Below are 21,908 nucleotides of genomic sequence, written 5' to 3' on the forward strand. Positions count from 1 at the left end.
CCTATCCGACGGCGCCCCGGACGGAGGCATCTCGCTCTCCATCATCTCCGGACGAAGGTCCCTCGAAGACGAGCTCATTTGCGAAGGACGGAGATCCGAGCTACAAGGTAAAAACTTTAGTTATCCTCAGAAGCACAAATAGGGATGTCCCTTATTATAAAACTCCTTTCTTTCTACTTACGGCTCGTTGGAGGGCTGACTCTTTAAGGGAGATTGTGCGGCCGGGGCCTCCCCGGACGCAGGACCCTCTGGCGAAGATTTCTTCCCCCGTTTAGGGGCTTTTGCCCCCGGGTCCTCGGAGGCAGTCCTCTTCTCCCCTTGGAGGGAGGGATTCTCGATCCCCCCTCTTTCAAGAGCCTCCTTAGGCGAGGCAGTAGCTTTCCTGCTTTCCCCTTCGCCTTCCTCTGGAGGCACAACCTCAAGCATCCGAACCAGCACGGAATCCGGCGCGGTCTCGGGGAGGGGGGCCGAACACCATATCAATTTTGCTTCCTCTATCCACTCCTGTTTAGAAGGAAGTTGGTCATAAGGCAAATTATTGAAAGGCAAACAAACGGTATGTCTGGACTTGGAACTACTTACTTGAGTATCCGAGCGATTGCAGCTTAGACCAGCATCCTCGGTCAATTCCGGATGCGCCTCTTGCGATCCGAAGAATAATTTGTACATCTCCAGGGGTGTCATACCCATGAAGTGCTGAAGAATCCGTGGGCCCTCCGGATTGAACTCCCACAGCCGGAGAGGGCGGCGTTTGCAGGGCGGGAGAGGCCTAATCAGCATAACATGCATTACCACCACCATATCGACCTCCCTCGTTTGGAGATCTCGAATCCGGCCCTGCAGTAGGGGCACGTCCTTTGACGGCCCCCAGTTGAGCCCTTGGCTGACCCACGACATCAACCGTCGTGGAGGTCCCGGGCGGAATAAGGGCGGCGGCTTTTGTCTGCGGCCCCTCGGAACGGTGATATAGAACCACTCTTGCTGCCACGGGCCGAGCTCCTCTTGGAAGGAGCCAGCGGGCCACGGGGTATCGGCCCTCCTACTTATGGCCGCCCCGCCGCACTCCGCTTGACGCCCCCCGATCATCTTCGGCGACACATTGAAGGTCTTCAGCCATAGGCCGAAGTGAGGGGTGACGCGGAGGAAGGCTTCGCAGACAACAATGAATGCGGAAATATGGAGGATGGACTCCGGAGCCAAATCGTGGAATTCCAACCCATAGTAAAACATGAGCCCTCTCACAAAAGGATCCATCGGGAAGCCTAAACCCCGACGGAGGTGGGATACAAAAACGACATACTCGCCGGGCTCGGGGGTGGGGATGGCCTGCCCTTCGGCAGGCAACCTGTGCAAAATCTCATAAGCCAGGTACTTGGCCTCCCGCAGCTTTAGCACGTCCTCCTCCGTGACGGAGGAGGGCATCCACCGGCCCTGGACATCGGAACCGGACATCGTTCAAGGTCCGAAGCGCTCGAATCTGGAGCTCTAGGTGCTGGAACTTGGAGCGGGGAGAGGATTCGATGGAGGATTGAAGAAAAGAAACGAGCCTTGGTCCCATTATAAAGAGGGAGAATACCAAGAGCCGTCTCCGTGACCGTTTGGGACTTGCCTTTGATAGAGGGGGCGGGGCGACGGACCCACTTGGGTTACCCACGTCCGTATTGATGAGAATCCCGGATTAAGGGGGAACACGATCTCTGCTTCGACAAGACGTGCCAAGGAAACCGCTTCGCTAAATGCGCTGAGGCAGTAGAGTAAAAAACGATTCAAGTAATGGCTTGGTAGTGGCGTGACGTCATGCCGCAAAAAACGTCAGCAGATTGAACTTGTGTATATATTATTCTCTCTACGGTGGAATGTGGAATTTATTTTGCAGAGCCGGACACTATCCTGGTGTTCACAATCTTCTATTATTCGGAGGAGGAACCCGCCTTGCAATGCCAAGCAATATACGCGACGTACTTATCGTCATTAAAGCCTGGTTCAGGGGCTACTGAGGGAGTCCTGGATTAGGGGGTGTCCGGATAGCCGGACTACCATCATCAGCCGAACTATCATCGGCCGGACTATCATCATCGACCGGACTCCATGACTATGAAGATACAAGATTGAAGACTTCGTCCCGTGTCCGGATGGGACTTTCCTTGGCGTGGAAGGCAAGCTTGGCGATACGGATACGTAGATCTCCTACCATTGTAACCGACTCTATGTAACCCTAGCCCTCTCCGGTGTCTATATAAACCGGATGGCTCTAGTCCGTAGGACACAATAACAACAACAACCATTACAATCATACCATAGGCTAGATTCTAGGGTTTAGCCTCCTTGATCTCGTGGTAGATCCACTCTTGTAAACATCCACAATATCAATATCAATCAAGCAGGACGTAGGGTTTTACCTCCATCAAGAGGGCCCGAACCTGGGTAAAACATCGTGTCCCTTGTCTCCTGTTACCATCCCCCTAGACGCACAGTTCGGGACCCCCTACCCGAGATCCGCCGGTTTTGACACCGACAGCGCCCATGGGCAATGGCGCTCCATGATGCTCTGCCTCTCCTGCGGCTAATGATGCCACTCACCCTACTGCTCGCGAGCAGCATGTGCCCTTGCTGCCACCCTCCATGCAGCGTGATGGCTGCACCGCCACTCCGTCACCCACTCATTCCACGGTGACATCCTCGCACGCTCGCCACAGGTCGGCGAACACACAAGCCACGCTGCTCATGGCGCGCGAACTGCTGCGCTACCGTCCCGCCAATGACCACTAGGACAACTAGCTCAGGAACATCGCCAAGCTCGTCAGTGCCGCTAGTGAAGTCCTTGCACCGTCCCGCTCGTTCCGTCCCCCGCCGTCCCAGGCGGCCAACATGGCGTATGGTGCGCCTACCCATCCTCCTCTGCGTGGTTCCGACCATGAGCCCTGGTGTGATGCACAACCGTGCGACCCGCCACGGGGAGCGCCGACACGTGATGAAGCAAGCTGCCAGGTGCTGCCGCGACCGCAAGGTCGCGCGCGCTCCCAGTGCCGCGGCACCATCATCAAAACGGTGCGACGCTGGAGGTTGCGGCGTGTGGGCGTCAAGATCGAGCTCCGCTTACACGGGCTGCTCCCGTGAATGCGGTAGGCTGTCGCGCCTTCACCCCAGAGCTGCATTGCATCGCCTGTCCCAGCAAGTTCAAGTCGGATCTGACTCCGCGCTACGATGGCACCCCTGATCTCGCGGAGTTCCTCCAGCTCTACTCTCTAAGCATCGTGGTGGCCAATGGTGACGAGAAGATCATGGCAAACTTGTTCCTCATGGCTCTCAAGGATGGCGCGCACTCATGGCTCCTGCACCTCCCGGAGGGGACGATATCCTCTTGGGACAAACTTCGCGAGCATTTCATCGCCAACTTCCAGGGCACCGGTGATCGCGCTCCTGTAGTGGGCAACCCGCGACGCGTGAAGTAGCAGTTGGGCGAGACCTTGCACAAGTACATACAACACTTCACTGACGTTCACCTCAAGATCCTGAAGGCATCTGACCATGCCATCATCTCAGGGTTCACCGATGGCGTCCTGGACATCAAGATGAAAGAGGAGCTCGCCATCCATGAGGACATGTGCTCAACCCTGGAGATGTTCAACCTGGCGAACAAGTGCGCGAGGGTAGAAGAAGGCCGCCTCTCCCTCATTGAGCTTATGGAGGCCGAACCTAAAGATAAGAAGGCCAAGGATAAGGAGGAGAAGCACAAGGGCCCTGTAGTGCGCGCAACTGAGCCTGATACGAAGCACGTCCATGACCATGATGAGCCTCCCATGGGAAACCGCCCATTCTGCATCTCCTACAATGTTGACAGCCACAACACCAACGACTGCCAAGAGCTCAGGGCACTTCGTGATGGACGCCTCGGTAGCCGCCCCAAGCATGGTGACCATGGCTATGACCGTGGAGGAGGCCGTGGTGGAGGCCGCTGGGACAACCACGACCCTTATCAGGACTGGCGTGACCAGCCTCACGAGGACCGTTGGCGTGATGAGCCTCCTGACGGGCACTAACGCGACCAGCCTCGTGAGGCCCGTCCTCAGGCAATGTCGGACTCCCTCCTCTGCTGCCGCCACTAAGGAGAAACAACGACAACTAGTAGGACCATGGGGTTGGGGGCTTCTAGGAGCCTCGGTCATTCGCCTGCATTCTGGGCGGTGCTCAGGCCCCCGCCTCACATCACATCTTCAAGCAGTTCTCTCGCGAGGTGAACGCAGCCCTCCCCAAGCTTGAGGCCGCGCGTCCCCTCAAGTGGTCGCAGTATGCTATCACCTTTGACTCCAAGGATCACCTCAAGTGCTTAGCCGCCGGAGGCACGCTTGCAATGCTCTGCACCCCCACCATTAGCAATGTCCTCGTCACCCAGACACTCATCACGGTGACGCGTGGCTCAATGTTCTCTTTGTCCAAACGTTCGAGACACTCCAAGTGCCTTATAACCAGCTATTGCCAACCAAGCCTTTCTCGGGGGTGACCGACGGTCAAACATCCCCCTGGGGCAGATACGCCTCCTGGTCACACCGAGCTCATCGACTCCGACGTTGCCCACATTGGCCTCCCATACAATACCAACCTTGGGTATTCGGCCGTCGCCAAATTTATGGCGGCGACCCACCACAGCTACAATGTCCTAAAGATGCCAGGGAGTGGCGCCATCATCATGGTCGCCTGCGATGAAAAAGATGTAGTGTGCTCCCCCGGGCGTGCCTATCAGGCTGGAGTGGCGAAAAACTCTGACGTTGAGGGCATCGTCCTGCCTCCTAAGGCCACCCCCAAGAAGAAGAAGCAGCTCCTCCCCAAGAGCTGTCGGGCACCTGAGGCGCCCGCTGGCAGTGCCTCGGTCCCCGCGCCCACCGCTGGGGTGCCCCTTCGTCCCGCATAGGAAGGCATGCCCTGCGCCTCCCTCAGGACGGCCTCGGGGGCTTTTGCCTGGAGAGCTTCTGACCTAACCAGTGCAACGAGGGAGGTGCTTGGGCACAACTTGGAGACGTGTTTTGACGCGCGTTCCCGCAAGCAAGGTACATGGTGCGAGGCTCCAAGTGCATGACAATTCATCACCAAGGCAATTGAGGTGGTTCATGAGGCATGGGCCATGTGTAGCGAACGTTGCCCCGCGCCACCCAATGCAGCTGTTTCCCCTGATGCGGGCGACGAGTTGCGCTTTTGCTTCAACATCCCAGGCCTCAACAGGGTCGCATCGCAGGACTTGTTCTGGCCGTCCCACGTCGGCCAGACTCGGGGCTACTCCTGCAACTACATCTATATGGCATTTGGCCTCTCAAGCTTGCCAACTCATCCTCTGCATCTCAATCTCTCAAGCTTGCCAACTCGTCGCCCTATAGCTTAAGTAGCCGGACCGGCGTTAAGGAGGGGAAGAAGATGAACATAGCAGTTTACCCAGGTTCGGGCCTTACGGTATAAAACCCTACTCCTGCTTTGTGGTGGATTGGCCTCACGAGGGGCTGAGGATGAACTAGTTCAAAGGATGAACAAGCTCACGAGGGCTCAGAGAGAGGTGAGAGGGTGGAACCAGGCGACCCCCTCTATGGTGGTGGCTAACCTGTACTTATAGTGGCCTTGGTCCTCTTCCACCCAAACGTCGGCGGGAAGGGATCCCACAGTGGCCAATTTAAAAGGGGACAAGTAGTACATCTTCTCCTGATGAAAGGTGGTCTTCGCCTGCAAAGCTTCTGGTCATGACGCAGTAGTGGGCTCGATGATGACATTCGTCCTGTCGTGTTGGTGGTCTTGGTCTCGTTGCACCGAAATGGAAACCTTTGCCAGGTTCCTCGAGAACCCACACTGACGCTTGCCTCCTTAGCACCAAAGAGGAAACTGCCTCCTCTGCGCCTACTGGCGCACCTGGCCTTGGTCGTCTTGGCTTGCCTCACGTCAGCCTCATGAGACTGGGTACCTACATAGAAAGTACCGCTCCTCAGGAGGCAGCCTGGGAAGACTGCTCCCTCCGGAGGTCTTGGTGTCATCCCCCTCGCGAGGCTTGGCCCCTTGCGAGGGTCTTGTTTTGATGGTCTTGGAGCTGGGCCATACCAGGCCGTCCAGGGAGCCACACCGTGGGCCGCAGACAGGCAAGTCTAGGTACCCTGGTTCCCAGAACGCCGATAGTAGCCCTCGGGCCCAAGGAGCTCTCGGACTTGGCTTCGAGGCGAAGCCAAAGGGCAAGGGCGAAGCGCCATGGTCCCCAACTGCCTGCGGTCCAAGTTGACGCATGGCACTCGATATGACGTGGGTGCCTCCACTTCTCCATGCCGCCTCGGCAACTACTCGGACTTGACAGCTGCCTGGCGCATGCACTCAAGCCATCATTGCTCTGCTGCGCGCTTGCCTTATGCTTGTCCTCTTCCTCGCGGACTTGTGCCCTCTTTGCGAGATTCCATGACAGCTCCAATCCACCTTGGCGCCATAGCTCCCAGAAAGAAGAAGGGCAAGACCCTATGGCCGCGGAGCCCTTGCGGGGGCCGGAACTAGTACTAGGTCGGTCCACGGTGATCAACCAGGAGGGGCTGGATAAGGTCCGGCACGCCGTCGCTGTTGATTCCAACGAGTGGAAGGCAACAAAGATCTAGACTGCCTCCCAGACTTTGGTTGACAAGGAGGCCACCGAGATCCCCCTTAATCTCCTCACCCTTATAGCCTGCCTACTGCCTCCGTTCTACGATTTCTTCAACGATGTGCTCTCGAACTACCAAATCCACGCGCTGCATCTGGATCCCGGATCCATTGTCCTCCTCTCCACTTTCGCATTTTTGTGTGAGGCATTCGTGGGCATTCCCCCATCCGTGGCCCTGCTCTGCCACTTCTTCTCACTTCAGCTAGTCGACGGCGAGCAACGCTCAGGGTGTGTGTCGCTCCAGGAGGTGGCTGCGACCGCAGGCTCCGGCATTGACTCCACGCTTCACCCGGACACGAGGGGGTTCTAGAGGTAGTGGGTGTATGTAGAGGCTTTCAGATGTTCGGTTCCGGTAGACCCTTAAGTTTCGAACTCTTGGGTGCGCGCGAAGATCTTCCTCCTACCACTCCACGTCAGATCGCCTCGCGAGAATCTAAGCTAAACGATGAACAGCAAGGGGGACACGAGATTTATACTGGTTCGGGCCACCGTTGTGGTGTAATACCCTACTCTAGTGTGTGGTGTGGTGGATTGCCTCAGGGGTTGATGATGAACAACACAAAGGATGAACTACCTCGCGAGAGGTGTTCTTGAGCTGGTGCGATGAACTGCTTGGATGAGTTTGATTGCCTCTCGATCTAATGAGAACTCGATGAGATGTCCTCTATTGTGGTGGCTATCCCTATTTATAGAGGCCCTGGTCCTCTTCCCAAATATTGAGCGGGAAGGGCGCCAACAATGGCCATTTCAAAGGGGAACATCTAGTACAAGTTATGCTGACTAAAGTTGGTCTTCGGCTGCCAAAGGCTCTGGCGATGATGCCGTCTTGGGCTCCACGGTGACCTCCGTCCTGCCGCTCTGTTGGTCTTGGTCTTGTTCCACTGAAATGGCAACCTTTGCCTGATGCCTCGGTACTCCACGAATGTGCTTGCCCCCTTTGCACCAAAGAGGAAACAACAAGGACACTGCGCAGGCCGGCACCCGCCTGGTCATGATTGTCACGACTTGTGTCACGAGCACCTCGCGAGGTACCCTGCCTTGATCTCTCCGCCTCCTTGTGAGCCTGCCTGGCGAGGCCGTTCCTGAGGAAGTCGTGTGTCGTCCACCCCGCGATGCTTGGTCCCTCATGAGGGTCTTGAGTCTTGCGCTGATGAAGATGGGCCATGCTGGGCCACCACTCAAGCCACGCCGCAGTCCGCGGGCAGGCAAGTCTGGGGACCCCTGTTCCCAGAACACCGACAGTAGCCCCCGGGCCCAAGGCACGCTCGGACTTGGCTTAGCGGAGAAGCGAAGGGGCAAGTGCGGAGCGTCGCAGGCCCCATCAGCCTGCGGCCTTGGGCGCCGCGTGGTAGTTGATTGGACGTGGGCGCCTCCGCTTACCCACGCTGCCTCGGCAACTGTTCGACTGACAAAAGGCTCGCCTGGGGTTAGCCTTACTTTCATTACTCTCATTCGCCTTGCTTCAGATCCCCTTCTTGCTCTTCCCACTCCTGCTTCCGAACTCTCTAGATTCGCCGCAAAATTTCCCCTCCGGCGAGCAATGGCACCTCGCAAGATCCCGGCAGGAGCCGCATCGGCCTGGTACTCACCGGCTCTGGTCTCCCCCAACATAACGGAGAAGAATCTCGCCCTCATGCGCCAGATGGCGGCGGCGCAGAGCCACGAGATGGGGGAGACTGCACTCCGGCTTGGCTCCGCCCGACCGGAGGACAAGGGGAGCACCTTCTACCCCCTCTTCATGAGCGCCATTATTGTTGGTATGGTTCCTCCTGTCTCTGAGTTTTTCCTTGCCGTCCTTCGCCAATATCAGTTGCATGCCCTGCATATCCATTCCAACTCCATTATTCTCCTGTCGATCTTCGCCTACTACTATGAGGCGCACGACGGGGTGATACCCTCCGTGGCCTTGCTGCGCCACTTCTTCTCCCTCCGGGTCACCGGCGGCAATATCTTGGCGTGCGCGAGCTTTGTCGCGTACTCCAAGACCAATGCCATCTAGAGGGCCGACGGCTTCCGAAGCAAGTGGGTCATGGTGGACGCCAGGTGCCACAACCCCCTGCTGGAGCTGCCCACAGAGCAGCCTGAGGCTGTTGAGGCGTGGTCCCGCGCGAAGCTTGACGACCGTCGGGCAAAGCTGGTGCTGGAGAAGATGAACGCCAACCTAAGTCCGGGAAATCTAAGGGCGGCGAAGCTGACTGGTGCCTCGCTCCTGAGGGAGTTCCTATCGCAGCGGGTGGCCCCTCTTCAGGCACACTCGTGCCCGCTGTGGAGGCTTGAGGATGCGGACATTGTCTTCCGCCTGAGCTTGGATGCCCTGAACGACGAGGATCTGTCCGCAGCTCTCCGCTTCTTGGTCGGAGAGGACGTGGCAGGTCTAGTGGATGCTCCGGTCCCCTTGTTCCTTCGTGACGACTGGGAATGGGTGGTGGACACCATGCCCACCTTCGACAGGGTAGGTCTGGTGCCAGCGGAGGACCCTGAGGGCCAGGCAGTGACGGCGACGGTGAACTTGTCCTCTGATGACTCCGGCAGGGGAGAGGAGGAAGACGACGAAGAGGATGAGAAGCGTGACTCGGAGGCGACCTTCGAGGGGACAGTGGAGACTTCCCCCTGGCGCAGGTCCAGCACCCTCCGCTCCATGCCTGATGACGACGAGGCCGGTGCCAGGTGAGGGGGGAGGACCCGCCATTGGTCCCGAGGAAGGACAGGTCTGGGCTGATCTCCCGAGGGTCTACCCCAACCCTCACATGAGCCGAAGTCAGCTCTAGCCCTTCAGGTGCGCCTTCCCCTGTGGCTGGGCCTCCCGATGCTGAGCCCCATAGAGGCTTTTGGGATTCAAGCTTGGCTGGAGTCCGTGGGATCTCGTGGCAGTCAACGAGTAAGTACTCGAACTCCGTCTTGCTCCTGTCTTTTGTCGTCGAGGCCTGACATCTTTCATTGGGTAGGCTGCTACCTGCGGCGAAGAGGCTGAAGGGAGACGCGTCGACCCCACTTGGAACGGGCTCATCAGCCGCGGCCGCATCTTCACTCGCCGGGAAGGGAGGCAGTGGGGCCCGCACGTTCCCTGCCCGATCATCCTCACGAGGCCAGCAGGGATGCTCCGGCGAGGAGTCAGCCCCTGTGGCCCCACTGACTCTGGAGGCGCCTGTGCTTCATGCTGTCGCCGAAGTTGTCAAGGCTCAGGAGGTCCCTGCCTCCCAAGCTGTGATCATGCTTCTGTCTTCTCCTCCTACTCCATGGGTCACGTCTCCTCTGCCTCCTCCGTCGCCTTGGACCAAGCCGCCGACGAGCTGAGTTAGCTGCGGGAGGATCTCTAGAGCGCAGACCCCCGCCTGGTGGCCGGGCGCCTGGAGTTGGTCTCCAGCTGGGTTCGTTCTGGCACCTCCATCCGAGCAGCGCTGAGCCAGGCTGTGATGGCTTCCGAGGAGGAGAAGCAAGTCACCTCCCAGGCCATAGCCGCTCGTGACATGGCGTTGAAGGATGCTTCAACTGTCAAGGGTCGCAGCAAGACGTTGGAGGGCGAATTGCAAGGGCTGCATGATGAGCTCGCCAATGAGATTGGCAACCGCCAGGTGAAGGAGGAGGAGATGAAGGCTCGTGAAGCTGTTGTCAAGGACCACGACGCCGAACTCTCAGCCAACCGCGACCGGCTGAAGACGTTGGAGAAGGCACTGAAGACGTACATGGTCGAGCTGGATGCCAAGGCGGAGGTCTTGGCCGAGGACCGCGCGGCCTTCACGCGCTACGAGGAGAGGGCTCGCACGGTGTTGAAGACGCTTTATGACAGGGGCCTGGAGAAGCCGCTGGCCGGAGCCAAGGATGGCCCCACTAAGTTGGTTCCCTTCCTCGTCGAGGCGCTTGAGGAGGTCGTGATTGGCATCAGCCCCATGGCCGAAGTTGTGGCTCGCGTCCTTTCCTCCACAGCGCTGAGACAGATCCTCAGCCACGTCTACCTCTGCAACCCCGACGCCAACCCTGACGACCTGCTGGAGCACGTGGATGCCAAGCGCTCCGCCGCTGCTGCCGAGGCCGTCAAGGGTCGAGCGGAGGCCTTGCTGGCAAAGTTCCACACCTTCAACACTGCGCCCAAGCGACCAGCTCCGTGGCCCCGGGGAATGGAGCTGACAAGCGCGACTCCACCATGAGCGGTGGCGCGGCCCAAGGGTGATCTTCTCGCGGCCTCTTTCCTGCTTCGATTCCTGCAACATGCATCGTGCCTCGTGGAGGCATTTAAATTTGTGTCTGATACTGTGAGAACAATCTATGGTCTGTAATATTTGCTTCTGGATTTGCTAGATTTTGCGATTTCCTTCCTATTTGCTTGTGTTCTACGTCGGCAGGGCCCGGCCGCGCGCATACCTCAACGCCATTAGCCCCGACCAGATCACCAGGACGGGACTAAGGAGTGAGGTGCTACGTGGCAAGTTAGGCTCCTGAGTCGCGATGCTCAGGAGTCCCCCTTGATGCGCAAACAGCAAATAGGGAGGGGGTGGAAGAGAGGATATGTCTTTCTACGTCGGCAGTGCCCGGCCCCGCGCATACCTCGACGCTGCTAGCCTTTCGGAACTAAGGAGTGAGGGGCTACGTGACCAGTTAGGCTCCTGAGTCACGATGCTCAGGAGTCCCCCTTGATGCTCAAACGGGTCTTCATACCTTGGCTCCGCTCAGGGAGGGGCGTGCGACTACCAGGTCCGAGGGACCTGGCTGGGTGGCGTGTGCTCGGGCATGGCCCGGGCGCAACCCCCGTGCCCAGCCCCCTCGCGCGGCGCTCCTGAGGGGAGGCATTGCGATGAGGCCAGACACTGAGCTCTAGGCTCCCTGAGGTTGATACAGCCGTGGGCTGCCCTCAGTTGTTTATCACCAGCGCGAAGCACAGCGCTTTCGTATGTGTACGGGCATAGCCACTCCTCGGCAGTGGCGTCAGCCAGCACGCAGCATGGTGCTTCCACTGGTATGTGGGAGGGGGGCTCCCCTCCGGGAGGAGCCCTCGGGGCATGTACAGCCCCGCCCTGACACGTGGCTGGCACGGTAGGGCTATGAGAGGTGTATCTGGGCACCCGTGAGCCAACATGGGACTCATGGGGCCCTACCTCAAGGCGGGTTGCGCCTGGCTCTGGGCCTTTGTCAGTGGTACGTTCCTGCAAGGTGGTTAAAATGCAAATGCTCTACAACCTCAGGTCCCGGCCCTCGAGCAAGTTCAGTCGCCACTGGTATGCCAGGTCGCGATGCCGTGGACAATGCCAGGGGGTGACGGCTGGAGAGCCAGTAAGAGCTCCTGAGTCGTGATGCTCAGGCACCCCCCTTTTAACGTGCAAGCACTTTGCATGAGAGAGGAGAGGCCCGTTGTAGGCAGCGGATGATAATCATAAGCAGGTTAAGCATGAAGAAGCAAATCAACTTAGATAGATGCAGAGAAAGGCACACGCCACTGGGTCAGGCCCAAGCGGCTTGGGGATGATGCAGCTCGAGGGGCGACCCCAACAAGGTAAGCTGAAGACATAAGCAAAACAGATACATGCCGCGGGGACAGACCCACGCGACCTGGGAATGATGTAGCCCTGAGGGCGCTCCCAGCTGAAACAAAACTTGAGAGAAGTCACCTGATCCCATTGTAGAGCGAGTGTCGGAGTAGCTGGCGGTGCGTGGTGAAGAAGCCGACCCTTACGAGCCCTTGGAGCTCCGAGCCTCGGGAGGCTCGGGAGGTCCGGGCGGCTCGGCGAGGTCCATCTCCATTTCCTCCAGGAGTGCGTGATGCTTGGCCACCTGAGCTTCCAGAATGCTCGTCATCAGGTGCTGGTGGGTAGCAGCCGCGTTCAGTAGGCCGAAGGGCATGCGAACGTAGCAGTGCGGTGGACCCTCGCAACATCCTGCACGCGGAGGCCAGAAGCACTCCTGAGACGCGACTCGATTGAGCCCCGGTAGTCGATGCAAATGCGCAGCCTGCCATCCTCGCCTAGATGGGGAGCTACGCTGGGCAGGCGGCGGTTGCCGCACATGACTCTCGATTCCTGCAATTCCTGAGGGACCTTGGTGATGAACTCCTGAGGGTTGGGCCCTCCTTGCCTTACGCCTTCCTGAGGGAAACATGCTGCAAAGCATGCCTCCATGTGGTGCCCGAGCGCCTCCCTCGTGATCTTGGCAAAGTCAGTGGCTCCCCAGGAGAGAGCCCCCGAGCCTTGCCCGAGGAGGGCACTGGGCGCGCCTCCCTATGCGACGGAGGGTGGTGCCCCTTGGATGGGCGCATGTCCAGATGCGGCGCCTCCGGAGGTGCCTGCCTCCTGAGGGCTTGTACCAGGTAATGTCTTCTTCTTCTTGGGAGCTGCTTCAGGAAGGTTTCCACTCTTGCTGTCTAGGTCCTCGACTGATGCGTCTTGGAAGGCGGGCTCGAGAGAGAAAACCGCATCCATCTCTTCACAGGGGATCGTGATGACTCCGCCACTTCCTGGCATCTTGAGGACGTTGTAGCCATGGTGAGTCACTGCCATAAACTTCGCCAGAGCGGGATACCCGAGGATGGCATTGTATGGCAGGTGAATGTAGGCGATGTCGAAGTCAATGAGCTCGGTACGGTAGTTCTTGCGCTGCCCAAAGGTGACAGGGAGGCAGACCTGCCCTATCGGGATAGTGGAACCATCAGTGACTCATGAGAAGGGCTTGGTAGGTTGAAGCTAATTGTATGGCACTTGAAGATTGTTAAACGTCTCGACAAACAGGATGTTGAGCCCTTCAACACCGTCGACGAGGGTCCTGGTAACTTGCACATTGCAGATGACTAGGGAGCAGAGCATCGGGAGGACACCGGCCATTGCCGCGCAAATTGAGCTGATCCGCTGAGCTGAACATGATGGCGCACGCCGACCACTTGAGGGGGCGTGTGGCCTCAAGCTTGGGGAGGACTGCATTCACTTCGCGAGCAAACTGCTTGAAGATACGCTGAGAGGCTGGGGCCTGAGCAGCGCCCAAGATGCAAGCGATTGCACGCGGCTCCTGGAAGCCCCTAGCCCACTCGTCCTGATGATGGTCGTCATTCCTTCTTGGCCGTGGTGGCAGAGGAGGAAGCCCTGCATTGCCTTGCGGGCGATCCTCACGAGGCAGGTCACGCCACCCTTGGCAAGGGCCTCGGTCGTTCGATCGTCCTCCACCTCTTCCTCCGCCTCGGCCGTAGCCCCGATCGTTGTGCTCGGGGCATCGACCGACACGGCCTTCTCGTACGACCCTGAGCTCTTGGCATTCGTTGGTGTTGTGGGTGTGGAGATCATGGTACACAAAGTACCAGATGTCCTTGGATGACTCCGGCTGGTCCCTGCCGTGCTTCATGTCCGGCTCTGCTGCTAGCACAGCTGCTCCCTTGCGCTTCACATCCTTGGCCTTGGCTTTCTTCTCTTCTGGATCTACAGTCGGGAGCTCGAGAAGGGAAAGGCGTCCCTCCTCAGCCCTTGCGCACTTGGTCGCCAGGTTGAACAACTCCAGAGACATGCACAGATCTTCGTGGATTGCCAACTCCTCCTTCATCTTGACATCGCGGACGCCATCAGAGAACGCCGAGATCATGGCCTCCTCGGTCACCTTGGGAATCTTGAGGCGAGCGTTGTTGAAGCACTGGATGTACTTCTGCATGGGTCTCTCCGGGTTGCTGTTTGATGTGGCGCAGGTCACCCACGGCCGGCGGATGGCCGCGAGTGCCCTGAAAGTTGGCGATGAAGCGACTGCGCATCTCGTCCCAGGAGAAGATCGTGCCAGGGGCTGGTTCAGGAGCTAGGTGCGAGAACCGTCCTTGAGTGCCATGGGAAACTAGTTCACCATGACCTTTTCGTCCCCGTTGGCGGCTTCGATGCCCAGCTTGTAGAGCTGTAGGAACTCCGCGGGGTCGACAGTGCCGTCGTAGCGAGGAGGCAGGTCAGGTTTAAACTTGCCTAACCAGGCGACACTGCATAGCTCGATGGTGAAGGCGCGACAGCCAGCGGTGGTCACCGGAGCTCTCTGCTGATGCGGGGCTTGCTCCTGGGGGTTCGCACGCGCCGCTGCCTGGATCAGCGCGGGGTCTTGACGTGCTGGCGCAGGGATGCGGTCATGGCATGCCGGTGCCGGGAGCACGCGAGCACCTTCTTGGGGACGAGGGATTTCTTGGCAGCTTCTTTCTTGTCATGTGGGTGTCAGACGCGGTGTATCTCGTCCAGGGGCCGCGTGCCTTGGAGCCAGGGCGCCTTCTTGGGGAGGAGGTGGTGGAGGCGCCTCCTTGGCTGCACCACCCGCACAGGACGAGCTCGGTGATGCGGCGCTGACGAGCTCGGTGATGCGAGCGACCCACTCCTCGTAGAGGTCATCGATGGGACGGTAGTGCAGAAGCTCACACGCCAGGAGCAACGCAGCATGCGCGTCCGTGGGGGCGCGACGGCCGTGGGATGATGAACCAGCTGGAGTCAGCGACGGGGTGGCGGTGCGGCCTCCCCGCCGCACCGAAGGATGCAGCGACGAGGCCTGCTGCTCGTTCCCCGCCGGGCCGGTGGCGGCGTTGGCGGCAGGCGACGGGGAACGGCGGGGACACCCGCCGAGGGGAGCCATCTGGGCGACTCGGGCGGCAAGAGCAGCCCGACGCTCGGCGCGAGCCCGGCGAGCGTTAGCCATGGACACGACGGCACTCGAGGTCTCTCAGAAGGTCTTGGTGTTGTCCTCCTTTCGAGGAATGACCCCTCATGAGGGTCTTGTCTTGATGGTCTTGGAGGTGGGTCATACCAGGCCATCGAGGGAGCCATGCCGTGGGCCGCAGACAGGCAAGTCTGGGTACCCTGGTTCCCAGAACGCCAACATATGTCTTGAAGAGATTGCTCGTGAAATGGGAGCTATTGTCGGTAATGATACGGTTGGGGACTCCAAAAAGGCTCACGAGGCCCCTGATAAATTTGACAGCCGAGCCAGCAAGGATGGCACGCACGGGATCCACCTCCGCCCACTTGGTGAACTTCTCGATGGCGACGTAAAGGTATTGATACCCCCCGGCCACCCGGGGGAACAGGCCCAAGATATCCAGAACCAGACCGCGAATGGCCACGAGAGCTGAATGGTTTGGAGGCCTTACGTGGGCTGGTGCTTCTGCTTGGCATGGAATTGGCAGGCCTCATAGGATCGCACTAGCTCAGTGGCATCATTGAGCACCATGGGCCAGTAGAACCCGCTGCAGAACACCTTGCCCATGAGAGTGTGTGATGAAGAGTGGTGCCCACAATCTCCACCGTGGATGTTGGCCGACAACTCACGCCCTTGCTCCTTGGATACGCATCGCAGCGCGGCATCATTGGGGCACCTTTGGAAGAGCTCGCCATCCTGCAGGTAATAAGCGATGGCCTGGCGAGCCACACATTCTTTATCTTCCTCCTTCTCTGGTAGAGTGTCGTGGAGTAGGTGCGCCTTGAGCTCCTTGGTCCAGTAACCTTCCTGAGGCTCCAGTGCCAGGAGCAAGTGGGCTCTTGAGGTTGGACCGTAGGCCGGGGAGCCCAAGGAAGGGGCATGAGGTGGCTCCTCCTGAAGCAGCATCGGGCCCACGGCGGGTAGTCCTACTGACGGCTTGAAGAGCCTCTCCTCGAAGACAATAGGCTTCTGGGGCTCGTGGTGGGATGCTCCCTTTGCGATGTCATACGCCTCCTTGTTCGTGCCACGCGGGACATGCTGCAATTCCAAGCCTAAGAAGAATTTTTCAATTTTGCGTACCTCTTCCAGGTATGCCTCCATGTGCTCAACCCTGGGCTTGTATTCCTTGTTGGAGAAGTTGACGAGGAGCTGAGAATCGCCCTTGATGGTCAGGCGCTTGACCCCCAGGGCGGTTGCGGCCCTGAGGCCAGCGATCAGGCCCTTGTATTCCACAATGTTGTTGGAGACCTTCTAGCCGTGCTGGAAATAGAGCTGCACAACTTAGTATAACTTGTCCTTGGTCGGTGAGACGAGCACTGCTCCAGCTCCCGTGCCCTGCTACGCGAAAGCATCATCGAAGTACATGACCCAGCCGTCGGGCACCTCATGGCCAGGCGTGAGTGATTGGCTCTCTCCCATCCCCGATCGGGGGCATCCGTCCATTCTGCCATGAAGTCAGCGAGGGTCGCGCCTTTGATGACCCTAGTGGTGCTGAATTCTAGCTGGAAAGCCTGCAGCTCTATGTTCCACTCTGCAACCCTCCCCATAGCATTGGGGCTACGGAGCACCTTTTCCAGGGGGTATGCAGAGACGACCTTGATATGGTGACCTTGAAAATAGTGGCGCAGCTTCCTGGAGGCGATGAGGAGTGCGAGCAGGAGCTTCTGTAGCATGGGGTAACATGGTGCTCAACGAGTGACGAGGCACCGACGACATCTAGCTCCGCTCAGGACGCGAGGGCCTCAGGAGCCTTGTTGTTTGGCGGAATGGTTGAGGCCTCCGGAGTGCCATCATGAGGTGGCGATGGTTTGACCTTACGTAGGACGCCTCGCTGCGCACCCGCACTTGCGCACTCCCTGGCCGCCACAAGTGCTGCGCTGGCCGAGTGAGGTGTGGCGGCCAAGTAAAGCAATAGAGGCTCAAGATGAAGGGGTGCCACCATTATAGGCGGACTCGTGAGGTACCTCTTGAGGTCTTCGAATGCTGCTTCAGCCTTCAGAGTCCACTCAAAGGGTCCCTTCCTCTTCATCAGCTTGAAGAATGGGAGGGCGCGCTAGCCAAGCTTGTAGATGACTCGCCCAAGGAGGTTACGCAGATTGCGAGCTTCTGCATCTCCTTGAGGGTTTTTGGCGGGCTCATCCTTTCTATTGCCTTGACCTTGTCGAGGTTAGCCTCGATCCCTCTGTGCGACACCAGGAAGCACAGCAGCTTGCCAGACGGGACACCGAACATGAATTTCTTAGGGTTGAGTCTCGGCTTCACCTTGCGCAGGTTGGCGAATGTTTCCTCCAGGTCTTCGACAAGGGTCCTTGCCTCCCGCGATTTGACCACTAGGTCGTTGACGTATGCCTCGGCATTCCTGCCGAGCTGCCGGCGAGCGATGTGCATCAATCGCTGGAAGGTTGCGCCAGCATTTCGCTGCCCGAAGGGCATGCAGGTGTAGCAGTACACACCACACGGGGAGAGGAATGTTTTCTTATCGACGTGCTGCACCGGCATCTTGATTTGGTGGTAGCCTGAGAAGGCGTCCGAAAAGCATAGCAGATCACACACAGTGGTAGAAACCACGATCTAACGATGCACGGAAAAGGGAACGGGTCGTGAGGGCAAGCCTTGTTGAGGCTCGCGAAGACGATGCACATCCGCTCTTTCCCACCCTTCTTGGGGACACTTATTGGGTTAGCCAGCCTATCTGGGTGTTGCACCTCTCGAATGACGCCAGCTTCCTGTTGCTTGAGAACCTCTTGGACGATGAACAATTGCTTTTCTTGGGCCTGCCGTCTTGCCTTCTGTTTCACCGGGTGCATGCTGCGGCACACCATTAGGTGGTGTTCAATCACATCCCGTGGGACTCCGACCAATTTTGTCACTCCCATGCAAACCCATCCTTGTTCGCATGGAGGAAGCTCACCAATGCCTCCTCTTGATCAGGGGGGAGCCCAGCGCCTACGGTGAAGGTGCGGCCCGAACCTTCATCGTCAATGGGCACCCGCTTCGTCTCGGCTCAGTCTTGAGAGAACAATTGCTTCTTCTTTGCTGGCGCGGCCTCCGGGGTTTCCGCAACGTCCCCAGCATCTGGCTGCATGGCTGCCGCGGCCTTGAAGGCGAGCTTACATGCTAGTAGCACATCCTTGGTGTCTCCCGCCATGGTGATTATGCCGCCAGTCCCTAGCATCTTGACGACATTGTAGCTTGGGTACGTAGCCGCCATGAACTTGGCGAGGGCCGGATACCTGAGGACGGCGTCGTAAGAAAGGCCAATGTGGGCGACGTCGAAGTCAATGAGCTCGGTGCGGTAGTCGTCGCGCGTGCCGAAAGTGACAGGGAGGCGTATCTGCCCCAAGGGGGTGGCCGAGCCCTTGACCACCCCCGAGAAAGGCTTGGTGGGGAGGAGCTGGTCATACGGCACTTGGAGTAGGTCAAAATCCTCCACCGAGAGGATGTTCAAGCCGGTGCCCCCGTCGACGACGGTCCTGGTCACTGCAACATTGTTGTTGGTGGGCGTGCATAGCATGGGGAGGGTTCCTGCCGCCACCGTGGTCTTGGGGTGGTCTCTGGAATCGAAGGTGATGTCGGTTTCAGGCCCGTCCCGGCCCCGTACAGCCTTGCGCTGCAGCCGGGGAGCACCTTGCCGATAGAGAAACTGCTTGATGTGACGGCTAGAGGCAGGCTCCTGTGACCCACCGACGATGCACGCGACCGCATAGGGCATTGGAGCCGCAAAGTGTGCAACGAACTAGTCACAAAGTTCTTCCCAAGAGGAGATCAAGGCACATGGGAGGCCATGGAGCCAAGACATAGGGGCCTCCATGAGTGCCAGGGGGAACCAGTTCACCATGGCCTTGTTGTCGCCACTCATCAACTCGATGGCCTACGCGTATAACCGAAGGAACTCTCGGGGGTCTGCGGTGCCGTCATACCACGGGGGAACCATCGGTCCAAACTTCGCTAGCCACAGGACCCGACGCAGGCTAGAGGTGAAGGTCGGGCAACCCGCGGCGTCCCCACGGGGCGGCCAAACTGGTGGCGCATCACCCGTCATGGAAGCCATGAGGCGAGGGCGAAGCGCGAACGAGGGGGAAGCGAATCTCCGACATGCCCCTACCTGGTGCACCACATGTCGGATTCAGGGCTCCGTAGGACCAAGAAGGTTGGAACTCTGGGGCGTGTGTGAAGATCTCAACCTCTCAAGCCTCGAGCTCCTTGCCCTACAGTCTAGCCTAGCCAGATTCAGGTGAGCGAGGAAAAAGATGAACACGGCAGTTTACCCAGGTTCAAGCCACCTTGCGGTGTAATACCCTACTCCTGCTTTGTGGTGGATTGGCCTCACGAGGAGGTTGAGGATGAACTAGTACAATGGGTAAGTTGCCTCGCGAGGGCTCGAGGGTGAGAATGAGTCAACCCCTTCTACGGTGGTGGCTAACCTATATTTATAGTGGCCTCGGTCCTCTTCCCTGGAAACTTAGGCGGGAAGGGATACCACAATGACCAATTTAAAAGGGGACAAGAGGTACACCCTATCCTCACAAAAGGTGGCGTTCTCCTACAAAGCTTCTGGTCGTGACGTGGCAGCGGGCTCGGCGATGACATCCGTCCTGCCGAGGTCGTGGTCTTGGTCTCTTTGCACCGGAACGGAAACCTTTGGAGGGCTCCTTGGGAACCCACGTCTGCCCTAGATCCCTTAGCACCGAAAGGGAAACTGTCTCCTCTGCTCCCACTGGCGCCCGCCTAGCATTGATCGTCATGGCTCACATCATCATAGACTCGTAATGCTGGGTACTTGCATAGGAAACTCCGCTCCTCGGGAGGCAGCCTGAGGAGCCCGCTCCTCTGGAGGTCTTGGTGTTATCTGCCTCGTGAGGCCAGGGGCCCCCCGCGAGGGTCTTGTCTTGGTACTCTTGTAGTTGGGCCATACCAGGTCATCAAAGGAGCCACGCCATGCGCCACAGGTAGGAAAGTCTAGGTACCCTAGTTCCCAGAACACCGACACGAACTCTGTCTGGTGGGACAGCCCCATACACATCACCTCCCAGGGTCCTTGGTGCCTTGTTCTTCCATGAGCTAATCGGGGGTGGGTGAGTCAGGGCGCGCGACACAGTTCACTCGACCGTAGTTTGGTGCTTCGTTGTCACAGGAGCCGCGCGCCTTGTTTCCTCGAAATTGTTGCATCAGAAGACTAGGCACGATGTCTGTGCTTGGGTATGTCCCTGTAGCATCAATAAACTCAACAGCCGAGCTCTGTCTGGCGGGCTGGCCCCGTTCACCTCACCTCGTGGGGCCTTTGGTGTTTGGCCTTCTCATGTGATGGCCCCTAGAGATTCATGTGGCATAGGCCTCCCCTCACCTCACAGGTCTCATACGCGTGTCTGGTGCCGAAAATTCAGGTGCAACCTGCCTTAAGGTAGGGCCTCCTGAGTCCCGCCTTGGCTCACGAGTGCCCATATACACCTCCGCCAGTTCTGCAGTGCTAGCCACGTGTACGAATGGGGCAGTACATGCCCCGGAGTCTCCCCCCAAGGGAGCTCCCACCCATGCACAATTAGAAGCCCCATGCTCCGTGCTGGCAGATGACAGGGTCGAGGAGCGAATATACCCACGCACAAGTGGAAGCCCCATGTTCCGCGCTGGCGGACGACACAGTTGAGGAGCGACTATGCCCACACACAAGTGGAAGCCACATGCTCCACGCTGGCGGACAACACGGTCAAGGAGCGACTATGCCCACGCCAAAGTGGAAGCCCCATGCTCCGCGCTGGTGGATAAACAACTGAGGGCACCCTAGGGGCTGAACCAACCTCGGGACAGCCTCATGGCACTGTCACACCATGTTCCCCTGGAACACGCGTGAGGGGGATGGACACGGGGGCTCTGCTCAGGCTCAGCCTAGCGCATGCCACCTCACCAGGTCCCTTGTACCTTGTCTCCTCGCGCCCCTCCCAAGTGAAAGATGGCGGGGAAAGTTATGAAGGACTCTAAATTAAGTTAGACGTTGCCCACATTTCCTTCATGAGGGCCGTTCGTATGTCAAGGGGGACCCCTGAGCATTTCGACTCAGAGGCCTCACTAGTCACGTAGCCCCTCACCCCTTCGTCTCGTCCTAGTGATCTGGACGCCCCAACAACGGTCAAGGTATGCGCGGGGCTGGGCCCTGCCGACGCAGAACACAAAGGCAAGCAAGAAGGAAACCAAACACGAATAGGATAATCGCAGAATCCTTTATTACAAGCACAAAGTGTTCCACAAATTCAAACAAAAGTTTTACGCCTCCACGAGGCAGGGTAAATGTTGTAGGATAAAAACATGGAGGACGCGCAACCACCGCCTTGGCCATCACTGCCACTTGTCCCGGTCGCTGGGTGCCTGTCATCGACATTGCTGCCGCCATCATTGCCGCCACTGACCTCTGCCGTCAAAGCCTGAGGTCGGGGATGTAGAGGAACTTCTTTAGCAGCGCGTCCACCTGATCCTTCACGGTCCCCTCGGCAGTAGCGCGGTTGTCAGGAGCCACCGAACAGATTACTGCGCCAAAGTCAAAGCCTGGGTCCTGGAGGTAGAGATGGCTGAAGATGCGCGCCGCAGCTGCAGTGAAGAGTGAGCGGCACTCCTTCTCTAAGATGGAATCCAATTC

This window comes from Triticum dicoccoides, chromosome 4B (assembly GCF_002162155.2).
Source record: "Triticum dicoccoides isolate Atlit2015 ecotype Zavitan chromosome 4B, WEW_v2.0, whole genome shotgun sequence".
Lineage (NCBI taxonomy): Eukaryota > Viridiplantae > Streptophyta > Magnoliopsida > Poales > Poaceae > Triticum > Triticum dicoccoides.